We start from the raw sequence: 16,423 nt of genomic DNA on the forward strand, positions 1-16,423 counted from the left end.
TGGCTTAGGTTGGACTTTATTTAGTATGTTGTACTACGTCAGATTCCCCTAAACTAGAGTAAAACACTTTTCATTAAGACCGGAATTTGACACATTTCTTTTCCTGTCCCTGTCTTTCCCACGTCTTAGCTCATAGTGGCTGCTGGATCAGAATGATGTCTGGTCTTTAGGACATGGCTGAATGTACAGCCATCATAAATATATAATTCAGGCGAGAACAGCTAATTATCTCTTCAGTGGGATGCACACCAGGCTCGAACCCGTACTGGAATCGACGAAATGCCTTGTTTAATGAGAATAATGGGCAAGGGGCACTACATTTGTAATGTGTGGATAAGACTCTGGGTCCGACGGGGAGAGATGGCTTAGTGGTCACTCTTATTTCCCTTCAAACGAATCAATCTTCCGCCTTTTACTTAAGATTTACATGGAGTGGGACACTAAATGGGTCTATAATGAATTTGTCATAGTAATCTGTTCTTGTGGAGCCTTAATAAAAGATAGCGAGAGAGAGAGAGAAAAGTGGTCAGAGCATCTGCCTAATGAGCAGGAGACCTGGGTTCGAATCGCAGTCAGACAAAAATTTTCAGCTTTCCCCGTTAATTAAATTCAATGCCATATCGCAGGTATTGTCTGTAATTCTTTTATATATTAATTCGTAGTGGCTCCTGGGTCAAATTGGTGTCTGTTCTTTCGGAATATAGAAGATTAGCTTCCTCGTCCTCAGAGTTATTGTAAAACCGTCTACGTGTGGAGAGATTCCGTTTTGTGTCAGATTACGTGCTCTCCGTCTTATTTGATACAACCCGTAAATTTTTTCACTATCTTTACGTGCTTCATTGCAGTTATCCTTTCTGGTTCTGGCCCAGTTCTGTTATTATGAAGTACACATTACTGAAGATCTCTCTACGGTACTACAGTGTCGTGGTTTTAAGTTGAAAGGGGGGGGGGGAGGGGGAAAAGGGATTTAAACTTACAAATATTACTACAAAGTTGGTAGGCATTCTCCAGTTTGGTCCGTCTACTCTTCATGCAAGGTCTTGATTGGATTTCGGGGTTATTTAGTCTCCGAAATAATTGAAGAAGTCTTGTATACTAACGCGTACGTTTATGGAATTGTGTCAGGTTGGTATTTTATATCTGTTTTTGATAGGTGTTAATTCTCCAATTCGGAGCTATAACTGGACCTTTCCGAAGGTTATCATTATATTCTTCATCCAGTGGAAGTCAGTCTGGGGTTAGAGTTCCTGATGTCTAAAGCGTGGCTTGTGAATGTGGCCCAGACTCCATAGAGCAGACAAGAGCTGCACTGGATGTAGAAGGAACATCATATACAGGTGTCTTGAAAAAACAGGTACAGCGGAACATAGCGATACGGAAGGGCACAAGGTCAACTTTGAGAAAATGGAGTTCCTCTCCCACGCATCGACTTATGGGATTCTGTAACAGCGAAAGAAATTTACATGTGTAGTAACAATTTTAACAGAACGGAGATTATAGTCTGAGTTAATAAGAGCAGTGGAGACGAAGCATCTTCAAATACCTACAACAAAAATCGTAACTCTTGGAGAACTGGTGATGGTCGTGGTTGTCTCCAATTCTCTTCCGGGCAATTATTACGGCGCGGTGGGGAGGGGGAAAAGTAGAGGGGCAACAGTCACATTGCTTATTTACAGCAATTGCGCATGCGAATCTCACCTTCCTGGTAACATCGTACCGCCAATAGAAGATAACAATCCAAGCGACTTCATGCGACCTATGTTGAGCAAGAAACCGACTTCAAAAACAGCAGATTTCTCACCCGGCAGACGTCTCGAGACAAAGATGATTCCAACACTCGAAAAAGAGAGTATTAGCTACGGTTTGATGCGATCTGGTCACGCAGATTTGGTACAAGCATGGCACTGCAGAAAACGTACAAGTGATTGTCCTGCTTATGGCTGTTATCAGTCCAAATTTAGTTGCTATGTGGTTAAGTTTCTAAGTTTCTGTGTGGTTAAGCTTCTTCTAAAATGGATTCTTAAAGTGATAGGTGATCTGCCACCTACCACCTACTAACATGAACATTTTACAATCGAGTCTCAAACTAGAGTCATCTGTGTCATCAACCCATCTTTAGTTACATCCTGTGTTGTCGTGCGTTCTTCCGGATATCAGCGTCGTAGTTGCACGATATTTCGGTAACGTAACCTCCATCAGGCGGGACCTGAGACTGCTCCTCGAGTGGTCCTGGAGGTTCAATCTTCAGTCCGCTGGGCCTGGCACTCTGTCTGGTGATCGTTTCCCATATCCATGCCTTCAGTTCTTCTATTCGTGGAATGCTGCAAGCGTCCCCATTACTCCTGAAAAACTGAATTACTGAAGAACTTTTTTATCTTACCAAATACTCTTTCAGTCACTTCATCCTCTGCTGAAGTGATTGGCATACAAACTTATAATAATGTGGTGGATGTTAGCTTCGTGTCCACCTTGGGTACAATGACGAATCGTCTCTGATGTTCGTACTAACTTAAGCACATTCGTATTATGTTATTCATTATTGGACTTATTCCTGCATTAGATTTCTTTTATAAAACGGTACTCACTTGACCTGAACTCTTGTTCATAGTGCCACTGAACTTCACTAATTTGAAATACATCTAACTCAACCAATAGACTTCCCTTTTTTAATTCTCTTATCCATAATCGTAGTGAGCCATGAAACATTCCAATCTCTGACCCGCAGTTTCCCAGTTTTGTGGTTCCTGATGATGACCGCCACATGAGCAGTCCCTCTCAAGGGTATTAAAATGGGAACTGTACTACCTCTGTAATATTTTACGCAAGAGGATACAAACAGCATTAATTAATCATACAGCAGAGCCGTATCCTCTAGAGCAAAATAAAGGCTTTAGTTTCCCCTTCCTCTCAGCCTTTCGCAATACCAGTATAACGAGGGCACATTGGCTAATATTACAGGACCACGTCAATCCTTAATACAGATTGTTGCCCTAACATGTACTGAAAAGGGTGCCGCCCCTCGGAATCTTCCCTCAGACAACTATTTGCCGTGGTTGTACCTATGATTCCAGGTATTGCGCCATGTGAATCGTCAACGCATGCAAGCCACGGCAACTCGACAGGGTTCATGGGTTTTCGGGGGTAGCGTCTATTATTAATCAAATTATCATGTTATTAAGGAAAATGAATTACGATTTACTTAAGGTCAGTTGTCTGTTAATCCACTTCAACAAATTGTTTTTTTTTTTCATCTTAAATCAAAGTTTAAAAGTTTTTGAACAAATTAGTAGCCAAACGAATTGGATTGGAAATTGGGAAGTTGTTTATATACTGAAGAGCTAAAAAAAACTGGTACACCTGCCTCATATCGTGTAGGGGCCCCGCGACCACGCAAAAGTGCCGCAACACGAAATGGCATGGACTCGACTAATGTCTGAAGTAGTGCTAGCGGGAATTGACACCATGAATCCGATAGGGTTGTACATAAATCCGTTAGAGTACCAGGTAGTCGAGATCTCTTCTGAACAGCACGTTGCAAGGCATCACAGATAGTCTCAATAATGTTCATATCTGGGGAGTTTGGTGGACAGCGTAAGTGTTTAAACTCAGAAGAGTGTTCCTGGAGTCACTCTGCAGCACTTCTGGAAGTGTAGGGTGTCGCACTGTCCTGCTGGAATTGCGCAAGTCCGTCGTAATGCGGAGTGGACATTTATTTTTATTTATTTATTTAGCGTATGGCTAATACAGACATATCATGAAATTAAATTACCTATACATATGTACATATTTACACACAAGAAACTTAAGTTTCTCTTTGCAACTGAATATCCAGTCCTTCAATCCAGTGCACTGCATCTGGAGTTGCTAGCAGGAAGTCCTCTTTGGCGCCGTGATAGGCTTGATCCTGCATTCACTGACAATGTGGTGAACAATCTGCCGCAGTCACAAGCTGTATCAGGCAGCTTCTTCCACTTAAAGAGAGCATCCCTGCACCGCCAATGGCCGGTACGGATTCTGTTGAAAGTAGACCAGGTCTTGCGTGGTAAGTCGAATCCACTTGGAAGTTTAGCACCTGAATATCTGTCACTGCTTCCCACCGACCTTTCCATTCTTCAAGATGTTTGAAATTCTGAGCAACCATGTCAGCAGCATCGCACAGAGTTGGATAGCGTGATTTCAGTCTCTTGCGATTTAAAAGTGGCAGATCGCTATGGACGGGTAGGTTAGAATTCCTGGAGATCTTGTGGAATTCTCTCATAAGGGCAGTACATCTGCGTAGATCAGGAGGCATTATACCAGTTAACAGTGGAAGCCAATAAACTGGAGTAGATCTGATTGCGCGAGATATTATACTCATTGTTGTATTCAGCTGGGTATCAACAAGCCTTGTGTGATGACTGTTCATCCAAAGAGGTGCACAATACTCAGCGCTTGAGTACACCAAGCCCAGATCTGAAGACCGCAGGGTGGTTGCTGAAGATCCCCAGGTAGTTCCACATAGCTTATGCAGGATGTTGTTTCGAGTCCTCAGCTTTTGAGCTAAGTTAAGAAGGTGTTGTTTAAAGCATAGTGTACGATCCAGGATGACACCAAGATATTTTTGGGTTCCAATTATGACGAAGAATTCTGCCTCTGAAACTTACTTCCAGTTTTACGTTCGCCAACTGGTTATTTAGATGGAAGCAACACACTTCTGTTTTACTCACACTGGGTTGGAGTCTCCAGATTTTGAAGTAATTATCTAATGCAGACAGGTCACTGGCTAGAAACACTTCTGTTGTCTTCATTTCCTGGTGTTTTACAGTTAGAGCCAGGTCACCGGGGTAGCAGTATTTTCTGGACGAAGTGTCAGGTAGATCAAGTAGATATAGGTTGAACAGTAAGGGTGAGAGAACTGATCCTTGAGGCAATCCGTTGTTCAGCTTCCTCTCCTTACTTATGTTGCTTCCAGTGATTACCTGGAACTTCCGATCACTTAGCACGCTGTTAATCAATTGAGCCATTGTTTTGCAGGGTATGATGCGGAGAAATTTGTAGATAAGGCCTTCCCTCCACACAGTGTCGTAGGCGGCAGTTAGAGCAACAAATGCCACTGATGTTTTCTGCTTCATTTGGTATCCTGACTCTATGAAGGATGTGAGAGACAATACTTGGTCGCAGCAGCTACGCCCTGGTCTGAAGCCCTCCTGATCAACTGGAACGTTCTCTAAGATAGCGCTACTTATTCTGTTATATGTTAGCCATTCAAAAAGCTTGTAGCAGCAGCTGAGTAGGGAAATGGGGCGATAGTTTTCTACCTTGGTTGTTTCAGAACAGATATTATCTTCGCCTTTTCAAACTCCGGTGGAACTTGACCGTCAGCAGGATGTCAGTGAAGAATTCTGCCAGCCATTTCTTAGCTTTTCCTCCCATATGGATCAGGAATTCTGGATGGATGCCTTAAGAGGTTTGAGGTCCTTCAGTCCAGAGTCAATGTCTGAAACTGTGAAGAGATGGGCATACTCAGATGAGGGAGATGCCTTCTTTTTCAGGTCACGAAGCTGTCGTCTGATATGTCTTGTACGTTTCTTGTCAGGAGGTACTCTTTAGGTAGTAATGATGTGGGAATCAATTTGGTCTGGTGTTACTTCGGAATTTTTTCTGCATGCTGGTGCACTTCCTCCCAGTTTTCTCAGAAGACTCCATGCTTTCCTGCTCGTGTGGGTAAAGTCCATAGTTTCAACTGTTTCTGCCCATTTCTGCCTCCGAGACATTTCCAAGATGGACAATAGTTCCGTAGCTATATCTGGGTCACCACTTTGCTGGAAGTGTTGGTACAGTGAATCACATTCATCATTCCATCCTGGAACATATTCGTTTCGGTATCCTCTTGGAATACACTTTTTAGCTGTTGCTGTTACTGCACCAATGAAGCGTTGAGAGTTATTACGTGATGGAGGTATCTATCGAATGGTCTTATCCAGTTCCGTTGAAAATTTCATCCAGTCAGGTTTCTGGAAAATCCATCGAGCATGCGGAGTTGATCGTATGACAGGAACAGTGCAACCAATTTCTATTATTACAGGTCTGTGTTGGCTGTGAGGAAAGGCATCTATCACTTTCCTTGTGGTGTTGATGGAAAAGCCAGTTTCGTTGCAGCTAACAAAGCGTGTGTCAGGAATTGAATCCTTGTCCCAAGCAGCTGACCTGAACGTGCCTTGATCTTTGGCATCAAACACTAGATGAAGATTATTCTCTTCGATCCATTCTGCAAGCATGCTCCCATTTTCATCATTTTGAGAGTACTTCCAAAGTTCGTGGTGACTTTTGAAGTCTCCTATGTAAATTGCAGGATGTTCTGCTGTGTGTAGGACAAAATCGGGCCATTTTGTTTTGGGTGGTTTGTAAACATTTGTAATAGTAATGCCGTGGAATTGTAAGACAAATGTATGTATATCTGCCTCCACACTTACAGAAATCAGTGAAGCTTCGTTTATGTTGTTACGGACATACGTAGCAGTTCCATACACCTCGTGGTAATTTACACCAAGTGCAGTATATCCAGGAATTCGACCTCGGATTCGGAATATTTCTTCGCTGGAAACACGAGTTTCTTGAATGGCGACGACATCGATATTGTTGTCCAGCAAAAATGTTGACAGGTAGTCACACTTTGCCCTGCTTATGCATTCGATATTCAGTTGAAGGAGTCTGATAGTTGGTCCAATGTTTCTTGTTAATGAGCTCTGAAAAGAACTGTTTCTGCTATTTAGTTGATATGTCATTGCCAGGAGATCCTACGGATAGTCTGGCTGCCTGCAATCACTGTTGCTCAATTAGCACCACCCAGGTGGCACGTGTAGGGTATTTTAGGGTTAAACCTACGGACGTGAGCAACGCTACCTCCCAGAGTGGACATTGATGGATGCTTACGTACGTGTCACCTGTCAGAGTCATATCCAGACGTGTTAGGGGTCCCATATCACTCCAACTGCACACGCCGCAAATCATTACAGAGCCTCCACCAGTTTTAAAAATCCCCCGCTGACATGCAGGGTCAATGGATTCATGAGATTGTCTCCATACTCGTACACGTCCAACGACTCGACACAATTTGAAACGAGGCTAACCGGACCAGACAACATGTTTCCAGTCATAAACAGAGCAATGTTGTTGTTGACGGGCCCAGGCGAGGCGAAAAGCTTTGTATCGCACGGTCATCAGGAGTGGGGCTTGGACTCCGAAAGTTCATATCTATGATGTTTCGTTGAATGTGCGCCACCTGATACTTATTGATGGATCAAATGGTTCTGAGCACTATGGGACTTAACATCAGTCCCCTTGCACTTAGAACTACTTAAACCTAACTAACCTAAGGATATGACACACATCCATGTCCGAGGCAGTACTCGAACCTGCGCCTGAAGCACCTAGAACCGCTCAGCCACGCCGGCCGGCACTTATTGATGACCCAGCACCGAAATTACAGCGATTTGCCTATGGGTTGCCCTTCTGTCATGTTGAACGATTCTCTTCAGTCGTCATTCGTCCCGTTCTTGCAGAATATTTTTCCGGCCGCAGCGATGTCGGAGATTTGATGTTTTACGTAATTCCTGATATTCACGGTAGACTCTCGAAATGGTCGTACGGGAAAATCCCCACTTCATCGCTACATCGCAGATGCTGTGTGGTATCACTTGTACGCCGACTATAACCAGGTTCAAACTCGGTAAGTTGCCATTGTAGCAGCAATAACCTATCTGAAAAATGCGTCAAACACTTGTCTGCGTTGCCGACTGCAGGGCCGTATTCTGCCTGTTGACATATCTCTGTATTTGAATAGGCATGCCTATATGAGTTTCTTTGGCGCTTTAGTCTAAATCAGCTAAAAAGTCCCTCCTGTGTGTGGCTACACCCATGTTCCTATACTTTTACACGACAATTGTCGTCTTTAGACTTCCATTGGATATAGATCAGGGTGGCCAAGATTTCGTCTCACGGGCCACGCTCAGGCACTAGTGCGTAAGCGCTCAGCCTCACTTCACTTTTCTTCCACCGCCACGCTACTCTCTCTGAGCGCGAGATAGTGGAAGAGGGGAAAACTGCGAACGCGCTGCATTTACATTACAGTACAGTCGCACTGCATACTGCTTGGTTTTATATTTTACGATTCTCAACAACAGAGGACAGAAACAAAACGAATTTTTAGTATTATTTAATTAAATTTGACGCACTGAAGACACAATATAATTTTCATCTGGTACAAACTTTCGGCATACGGAGAGAAGCAGACAGTTCCACAGCGTTTCGCACACAAGTTGCCAAGTAATCAGGGCTTATGTACTTTCATAATCGAAAAAAGATCTTTGACACAAATATGTCGATCGAAACATTGTAGCACTTTCGCTACCTCAGTATGGAAACGTGGAAACTCTACGTGAGGATAACGATGTAGACATTCTCGACAGTTTTAACGTAAAAAAATTGTCACTAAAACTGGAATGACCTAACAGGTCAATCAGTAACATCTGAACATGCATACTGGGGCACTCAAGTGAAATGGCAAATGTTCTCGAAAACAGCTAGGGAACAGGTGTAAGATTGACAGTGCCCTCAAAATCGTTGTCAAACTATCCTTGAAAATCTTTCAAAACCGTGGCGAATTCTTCAAACCTCGCATTTCCTTTTAACGCTAGTGAGCTTATGGAACTGGACGTCTTTGTCAGAATGTATCCCTTCTACACCGCTATTTTCTTTTTAAATACATCCCCATCAAATTGTAAAGAAGTTACGTTGCAATGTTTTACTGTAAGCAATGTGCAATCAAATACACTTAAAAGGAGAATTCTACACTCGATGCCAGGTGTCCTAATTTTCGTTCTTACACGCCTTTGTCCTTGATAAATTCAACAGTAGTGAGCTTTAAATCGAAAAATCGTTCCAGGTGTGCCCCTTGACTTACCCAACAACTTTGCAGTAGTATATGAAATATCCACACTTTTAGTTCAGTTCCACTGAAAACTGTTGCAACTGACAATGGAATAAGTTACTACGTGCGACTTCAGAAATTTAACTATTCGTGCCACCAGTTTCTTCACGTGCTCCAGGCCATGAGAAGGTATCAAAGTGATATAGGAGCTTTGAGGAAAACAGTTTAAGCTAACTTCTTCCATAAAGCTTCTACATATGAACTCGACAGCATGGGATTTGCAAAGTGATTACACTCATAGTGCGGATACAGGAAAGCGCTTCCAGCTGATAGAGTTTGTGTTCAGCATTGCTCAGAAGCAGTTGAGCCCGTATACAGGGATCTAAGTGAAAGTATACTCATGTCACCCTGTTTACATGGGAAGACACAAAATGTGCACAAACCTTTTATCCATTTGATTTGGAAATGCCTGCCAAAAAGAACATTTCCCTGACTAAAATTATGACTTCAGGTATATTGGGTGCTATATTTTGCTTTAGTAATGGGACAGTTAGGACGAAAGAAGTTCTGGAGTTACTAGGAATAGGCAACTAATTCTATGAGAGTGGCGCAAATTACAAAGTGGGTGTATGAAACAACTAAAGAGGTCAGAATAACAACAAAAAAAAAAAAACAAAAAGAAAGAGAGTAGGTGAAGAACATGTAAACTACGAAGTTTCTACAAGTAGAATGTAGTAGGATCAACAGAGGTGATTCATAGACCAGATATATCCTTGAGCTAAGTTTCCTAAGAATTAAATTTCTCGACATGTCTATTTTACAAATTAAAACGCTATTAGAGATAATGGTCGGAAACCTTTTAGGATGTTTCAGGAGACTATTTGGATTAAAGTAGAATACATACGCTAACGTACTATTAACAGGACGAAAAATACATACTGTTTGGACATAATTTTGTTTAGTAGGTGTAGATATGGCTAGGAAAAAAACTTGTAACTTAAATGACGTCATTGTAATTTTTTTAGATAGACATGTTGTTACTGTGTATTTAAAGTGAAAATAACCTGAGTTAGATAATTAGTCAGGGCATAGAGTCTAAGTTACGAATAGAAAATAAGAAATGTAATTTACTTATCTTCACAGATACATTGCAATATAAGAACTAATGTGATTAAATGTATATCAAAATATTCAGCAGCAAACGCTTCTATTGCCCTGCAAATGTTGATCCTGCTAAGAGCTCACTTTTTTTTTTAGTTAGGGCCAGATAAAATTTATGAAATTTTTTTGCTTTTTTTCTAGGCATTCAAAGGCACGTTAGCTTAACGTTTATGTTCTGAGACTGACCGATTATGGTTGTAATTCGAAAATCCTGTTGTGATTAGGTGCAACACGTGTTAACTCGAATTTTGGCTCATATTTAACATGTGACTGCTTCTGGAAACAACTTCCGTACATAAGAACGTCGCTGAAAATTATGTCTTCGTAACTCCCCGTTATCCATTTCTCACCTGTTTGCAGCATGAAATAGTTTGTACATTTGGGTGACAATTTACAAGTGAACTGCGTTAGAAGGCGTTTTGTTTGTATACTCACATTTGTTGTTGATTTTTCTGTTCCCCAGATTGTAGATGTTAAACACTGTTACCTCAAAAGCCCCCCGAGTTTTTAGCAACTTTAGTTCAACTGTGGTGCCATCTTAATTTTAGCGAGAATCTGTATGGCGGGGCAGGTAAGATAACAGCAAAACCTCTCCCTCTCTCTGTATGTTTGCGTTTGCGAGGACACACGCGAGAGCGTGTTGTGTGTGCATGGGTGTGTGCGTGGTCGTGTTTAAATGTGGTGCAAGATATATGAAACAGGCCGAAAGTGCTCAGATTTCCGCGAAAGTATAATAATTCCAGTTATACGTAAAGCTAGTGATTATTGTCGAACTATCAGTTTAATGAGCCATACTTGTAACATACTGACACGAATTGTTTACAGTAGTATTGTGGGTTCAAGGAAAATGAGGTAACACAAGAGGCAGTATCAAACCTACGATATAAAAGAGAGGCAAACCCACGTTTATAGCATTTGTAGATTTAGAGAAAGCATCTGAAAATATCGACTGGAATACACTCTTTAAAATTCTGAAGGTAGCAGGAATGAAATACATAGAACGAAGGGTTATTTAAAAATTGTACAGGAACCAGACTGCAGTCTTAAAAGTCGGAGGATGCTAGAGGTAAGCAGCGGTTGAGAAGAGAGTGATGTAGGTTTTTAGCCTCTCCCCAGCATTTCCGAGTCTGAGTACTAAATACTAAGGGTAGGGAAAGAGAAATCTGGAGACAATGTTAAAGTTCTGGGAGAAGAAACAAAAAATTTGCCGTTTTAGCTGACGTACACCTGCCTTCGACAGGGAAGGATTTGGAAGCGTAGTAGGATGGAGGAGGGAATATCTTGAAAAGAGGTCTTACGACCATTAACAAAAGTAAGATAGTTGTAATGGAATGTAGTCAATTTAAATGAGACGATAATGTGAGGATTAGGTAGTAAAATGAAATACTGACGGCTGGTTCCGGCGGCGGTTCGAGTCCTCCCTCGGGCATGGGTGTGTCTGTTTGTCCTTAAGATAATTTAGGTTAAGTAGTGTGTAAGCTTAGGGACTGACGACCTTAGCAGTTGAGTCCTATAAGATTAAAATAAAAATACTGAATGCGGTCGATGAGTTTTGTTATTTAGGCAGCAAAATAATGTATTGTGGAGAGCATATACAGTATAGATTGGATAGAGATCAAACAGCATTTCTGAGGAAGAGGAATTTGTTAGCGTCTAACATAAAATTGACTGTTAGGAAGTCTTTTCTGAAAGTATTTGTATGGAGTGTCGCCTTATAGGGATGTGAGGCGTGGAAGATAGCTACTCAGATAAGAAAAGAATAAAACCTACTGAAATGTGACGCTACCAAATGACGCTGAAGTTTAGACAGGTAATCTGAGAAAAAAATGGAATTAATTGCGCAAATTGATTGAAATAAGGGATCGGATCACAGGACACGTCCTGAGCCATGAAGGAATCGTCAGGTAGGTAATTTTAGGGAGCGGGGCAGTGAAAGATGTAGAGGGAGACCAAGCGATGAAAGCAGTAAGCAGATTGTAATAGATGTAGTTATTCGCAGATAAAGAGGCTTGCAGAGGATACAGTATCTCGGTGAGTTCCATAAAACCATTGACCCTAAAGTCCACAACGGCAGCAATAGAAGATGGTCCTGCAACAGCTGATACGCTGTTTGTAGAACGGACAACGTATCATTAAAGTAATGACATGCCGGTGTTTCAAAAAGTGATTACGTTGAACGTTGGCTACAACTGACTGCAAACATGTTCCGTTACATAATGACTTACATTTCATGTGTCATAGACTATAGGAAAAATGGCTGTAACGGTGAGCTTTCGTGGAAGTAATTTAGGGAGAAGCACCGAAGTCTCAAGAGTAACAAATCCGACACTGATTATTCCGCAGATCTAAACGTGCAATATATATATATATATATATATATATATATATATATATATATATATATATATATATATATATATATATATATTCTCTAATTTACAAAGCGAAAAATGAGAGGACTTCGGAAGAAAAGTATACTTCGAACAGTGTTCGAGCTTACAACGTCATCGCCCGCGGGCGAACCCCCAGTCGGCACTGCCAGAGAGTTTCCGTATCACGCCTGGGCGTGTCTCGGCGCTGGAATAATGGTTCATTAAATTACAAGCTCATGCGGTAGGGAACAACAAATTATTCTGGCAAAATTAGCGATGGAGCACTGAGCCCGGGGCTATGAACTCGAGCTGAGAGTGGAGGGCGAAGAGAAATTAGTGCTGCTGGAACTCATCCATATTCAAAGAGGCCGCACGTTCTCACTAAACATTATCTACTCGAAATACTGAAGCGTGAGGATACTATTCGTATTAGCGTGTTTGATAAATAGAAGTACTGTGACTGCCCGTAAGGTATCGGTCTATGGAAGAAACAGACGTACTACAAGAGTAAAATTTTTCAAATGTATATTATCTTCGTTTTGATAAAATCAGAGAACGTCTTTCCACGGAATAAGTGACGAATGAGTTGAACTGTAATTAGCAGCAACTGCTGCGTGTCCATGATCGATAGCAAACAGACGCCTAGACGCCTGCTGTGCCGTGCTAGATGGCATGTCACGGGCAACAGAGCCTCCCCGTAGTGTGTCCATATGGTCAACGCAATTGTTTCCAGGAGGGAATAGCTCATCACACGGCCTCAGCATGTGGGGTGATCACCCAGTGCTGAGGACCAAACCGAAACTGTCACGCGACTTCAATACAACGGTCTTCATTTACATTTTGCACTAATAACTAAACTTTATTATTGCAATATGGTTTTCCCAGATTTTGCATTTTTAAATACCAACAGCAGTGGCGAATAAGTGTTGGTACTATGACTGTAAATGGAAGTATATCAAAGGAGGACAAGTTAGTTTACATAGGTAAGTACCAAAAAGGTATAATTACTGTTACCATGCATGTAACATGTACGTCTTAAATATTGAGAAAAAGTGCAATATGGAGTTAATATCATTGGGCTAATTTATGCTACTACATTTACGAGGTAACGCTAAATCGACAGTGGAGGAGTGTGTTGCCGATCAATCCATTGAATGAATACACAGTCAGAACTCTTTTCACCTGCTGATAAGAGTTATAATGACAATCTTCGTCATTTCCTCCGGATTATGTAAATATTCAAACCATTTTGCTTATTTTATGGTACTCACAAGAAGAACCGCAATTGTAGTATACAGTGTGGACAAGAGCGATTAATACTTTACTTTCGATATGGATGAATGAAGATTAAACATATGGTGCCAGGAATCTAAAATAGACGAATTTCAGTGAGACAAATAGCTGATATTGTGCGTGTTATACATCCGTATTAGATGTTTTTCGACCAATTTTCATTTAGGCGTACTAGCTAGCCATTTTGTAATGCTGCTGCAGTATTTGTTATAAAATTAATTTATTATAACGGAAAATCAACAACACAATGAAATATCATATAAAAACAAAAATATCTATGACAATCCTCTCTTTTACAGGCAGCAAATAATGGCGACATCTTAGCTGTTTCACTTGTCGAACACAAGTGAAATGCCCTTGCGTTTATCACTTTCAAGTTTTAACCGAATGGAATCAGAATATCGTACACAAATTACTTTGTTACCTAAGAAAAGCGAGTAGAAAGTTCAAGATACTTTTAAACAGAAGTTGGCAGCACAACCGATAGAATGACATTCAAATTTGGTAAACCTCACACCGGTCTACAACCACGTGACCCGACACTGTATTTGACGACATATACTCTTTGATACAATAACCACAAAGGAAGGATGTAAAATAGTTTACTGGTACAGATTTGTGGAAGATGTAATCCATATCGTAGATGAATCAATAGATACAACATTCAAAATGTGAAGATTATAAATCAGTTTATCTGGGAATGACAAACATAAATTTCAAAAATAGTTAAAAAGAAGACATAAGAAGCTGGAAATATGAAATTCGCTACTCTGCCTTTGTTGCACAACTAATAGATCATAGACATAAGCCATCTTACCTGGAACAGGACATGCAAATTGTTAGGATGAACAATCACATCAGAACACTCCCAATATTATAGGAAACCTTTAACATACAAAGAACCCTTTCAATAAGCAAGAAAGTAGCAAATGAGTAAATGAGCATAAGTAATAATTCATTGATCATGATTACCGTTGACAGAATAACAAAAGGCGATGTACAATATTCACAGAAAAAATAGACACCACACGTGCGCACACATGCATATACATATACACCTACACACACACACACACACACACACACACACACACACACAAACACGCTACAAACATATAGATATTTTACTACGTACAGATACAGCAACACAACAAAATACGAATGAAAAACAAAGTGCGACAGTTGGCAGCACTACGTAAAGTAAACAAACCAAACGAAATCAGAGCGATTAGTGGAAGTGCGTGTTAAGTCAAATAGCGTTCGTAAAACGCCGAAAATCGTACATCCTGGGTCCATAAGCGACAGTAAATCTCCAGGTTCGGAACATCATTAATCGCAAGTAGACACAATTATTAATTTAAGGTCACGAAAATTTTGCTGCAAACCTAACAATATAATAAGAAAGGAATAACAAAACACTGTAATGCAGTAACAATTCTATAATTGTGGTACAACACGAATATTATGTACGGAAAGAGACTGTATTACAGACCACCAAAGTTACCTCGTAAATAAAAAGAAGCACAGCGAAACCAATTTTTCACTTAATACATTAGAGGAACCACATGCCCAAAAACACAGAAGCAACTAAGGAACGACGGAAAAGGTAAGGAAGGTAATAATATTCTGTCCTCCGCTTCTAGATGTTTCGGTAGACATTCGTATTTCATGTGAGCGACGCGGCGACAGAGAGCCGTCGTATACTATGAGCAGTGTGCTGACTCTTATACCGTCGTATATGCTGTCAGGAAGTTTGCCTGATAATTTGTATCGCATCCTGTGTTTGAGATCTGGTCAGGATTGCAATTTTCTGCCCACAACAGCTTAAAGTCTACTTCCTTTGGGTGTTAATTGCATTTTATTTGCATATTTATTTGTTGGCCTCAAAGTGAACAGACAGTATTTGAACAACGCCTGATAATTAAACGTAAAGTATATCATTTCTTGAATGCTATATACTCATTGAAGCAAAAGATTTCACAGATTTGTTGAAACGTGTTGTTATACTGCCAGTGTCAATCTGTCGAACCCTTTACATTGTGCTTTAGAAGTGTCAGATCATTCATTAAACCTTAAAAGAAGGTCTACCTGAACCAAATAGTGACTGAAGTTCTGGAAATAGATTAACTGATTCCACTTGGTAAAACAGATAAAGTGGATGTTCGACCACTTATTACCGTAAGCTGCTTGTATAATTCTGCTTCTTAATTCCTGTAAAGACAGAGCCGGAGCCGAAGTGATGTGTTTCAGATCGCCTATTTAAAATCTTGCTCAGTACAATTCAGACAGTACCCGTGTATTTCGCAGTGCCTTATGTTACATTTAGTAAACAGTTTGCAGAAGTTCAATTTAAAAATCCGCCAAATATCATGAGACGACCGCGCCAGCCTATGTAGACCATTTCTTTTGAGAGCGTTTATTCATTAAAGGAGTGAAATCAGTATACGGTTTAGCAAAACCTTCGAAGCGGCTTTTTCTAATGCTATCCTGCAAAAGGTATCCGCTATTTCACTGCCTTTTGTCCCATAACCCGCCGCTGTCGTATTTTAACTGACACTCTGAAGGTTGTCTTGGGTGATCAGTGTTTCATATAAAATTAGGTGACCACCCGGCGTTACCCCAGCATTTAATTATTCAAATCTTCCATTAGACCATTTCCAGCTCTCCTTCTCTCTGTCTATATTATCCT

The 16,423-nt window shown here is 40.8% G+C and overlaps 1 non-coding gene across 1 annotated transcript; it reads left to right on the forward strand.

The window, feature by feature from the left end:
• Positions 1-372: 372 nt before the first annotated feature.
• Positions 373-488, forward strand: LOC124796953. The gene has a single exon (XR_007016847.1). It is a non-coding gene; the product is annotated as a U5 spliceosomal RNA (small nuclear RNA).
• Positions 489-16,423: the final 15,935 nt, after the last annotated feature.

The sequence above is a fragment of the Schistocerca piceifrons genome, chromosome 4, assembly GCF_021461385.2.
Source record: "Schistocerca piceifrons isolate TAMUIC-IGC-003096 chromosome 4, iqSchPice1.1, whole genome shotgun sequence".
Lineage (NCBI taxonomy): Eukaryota > Metazoa > Arthropoda > Insecta > Orthoptera > Acrididae > Schistocerca > Schistocerca piceifrons.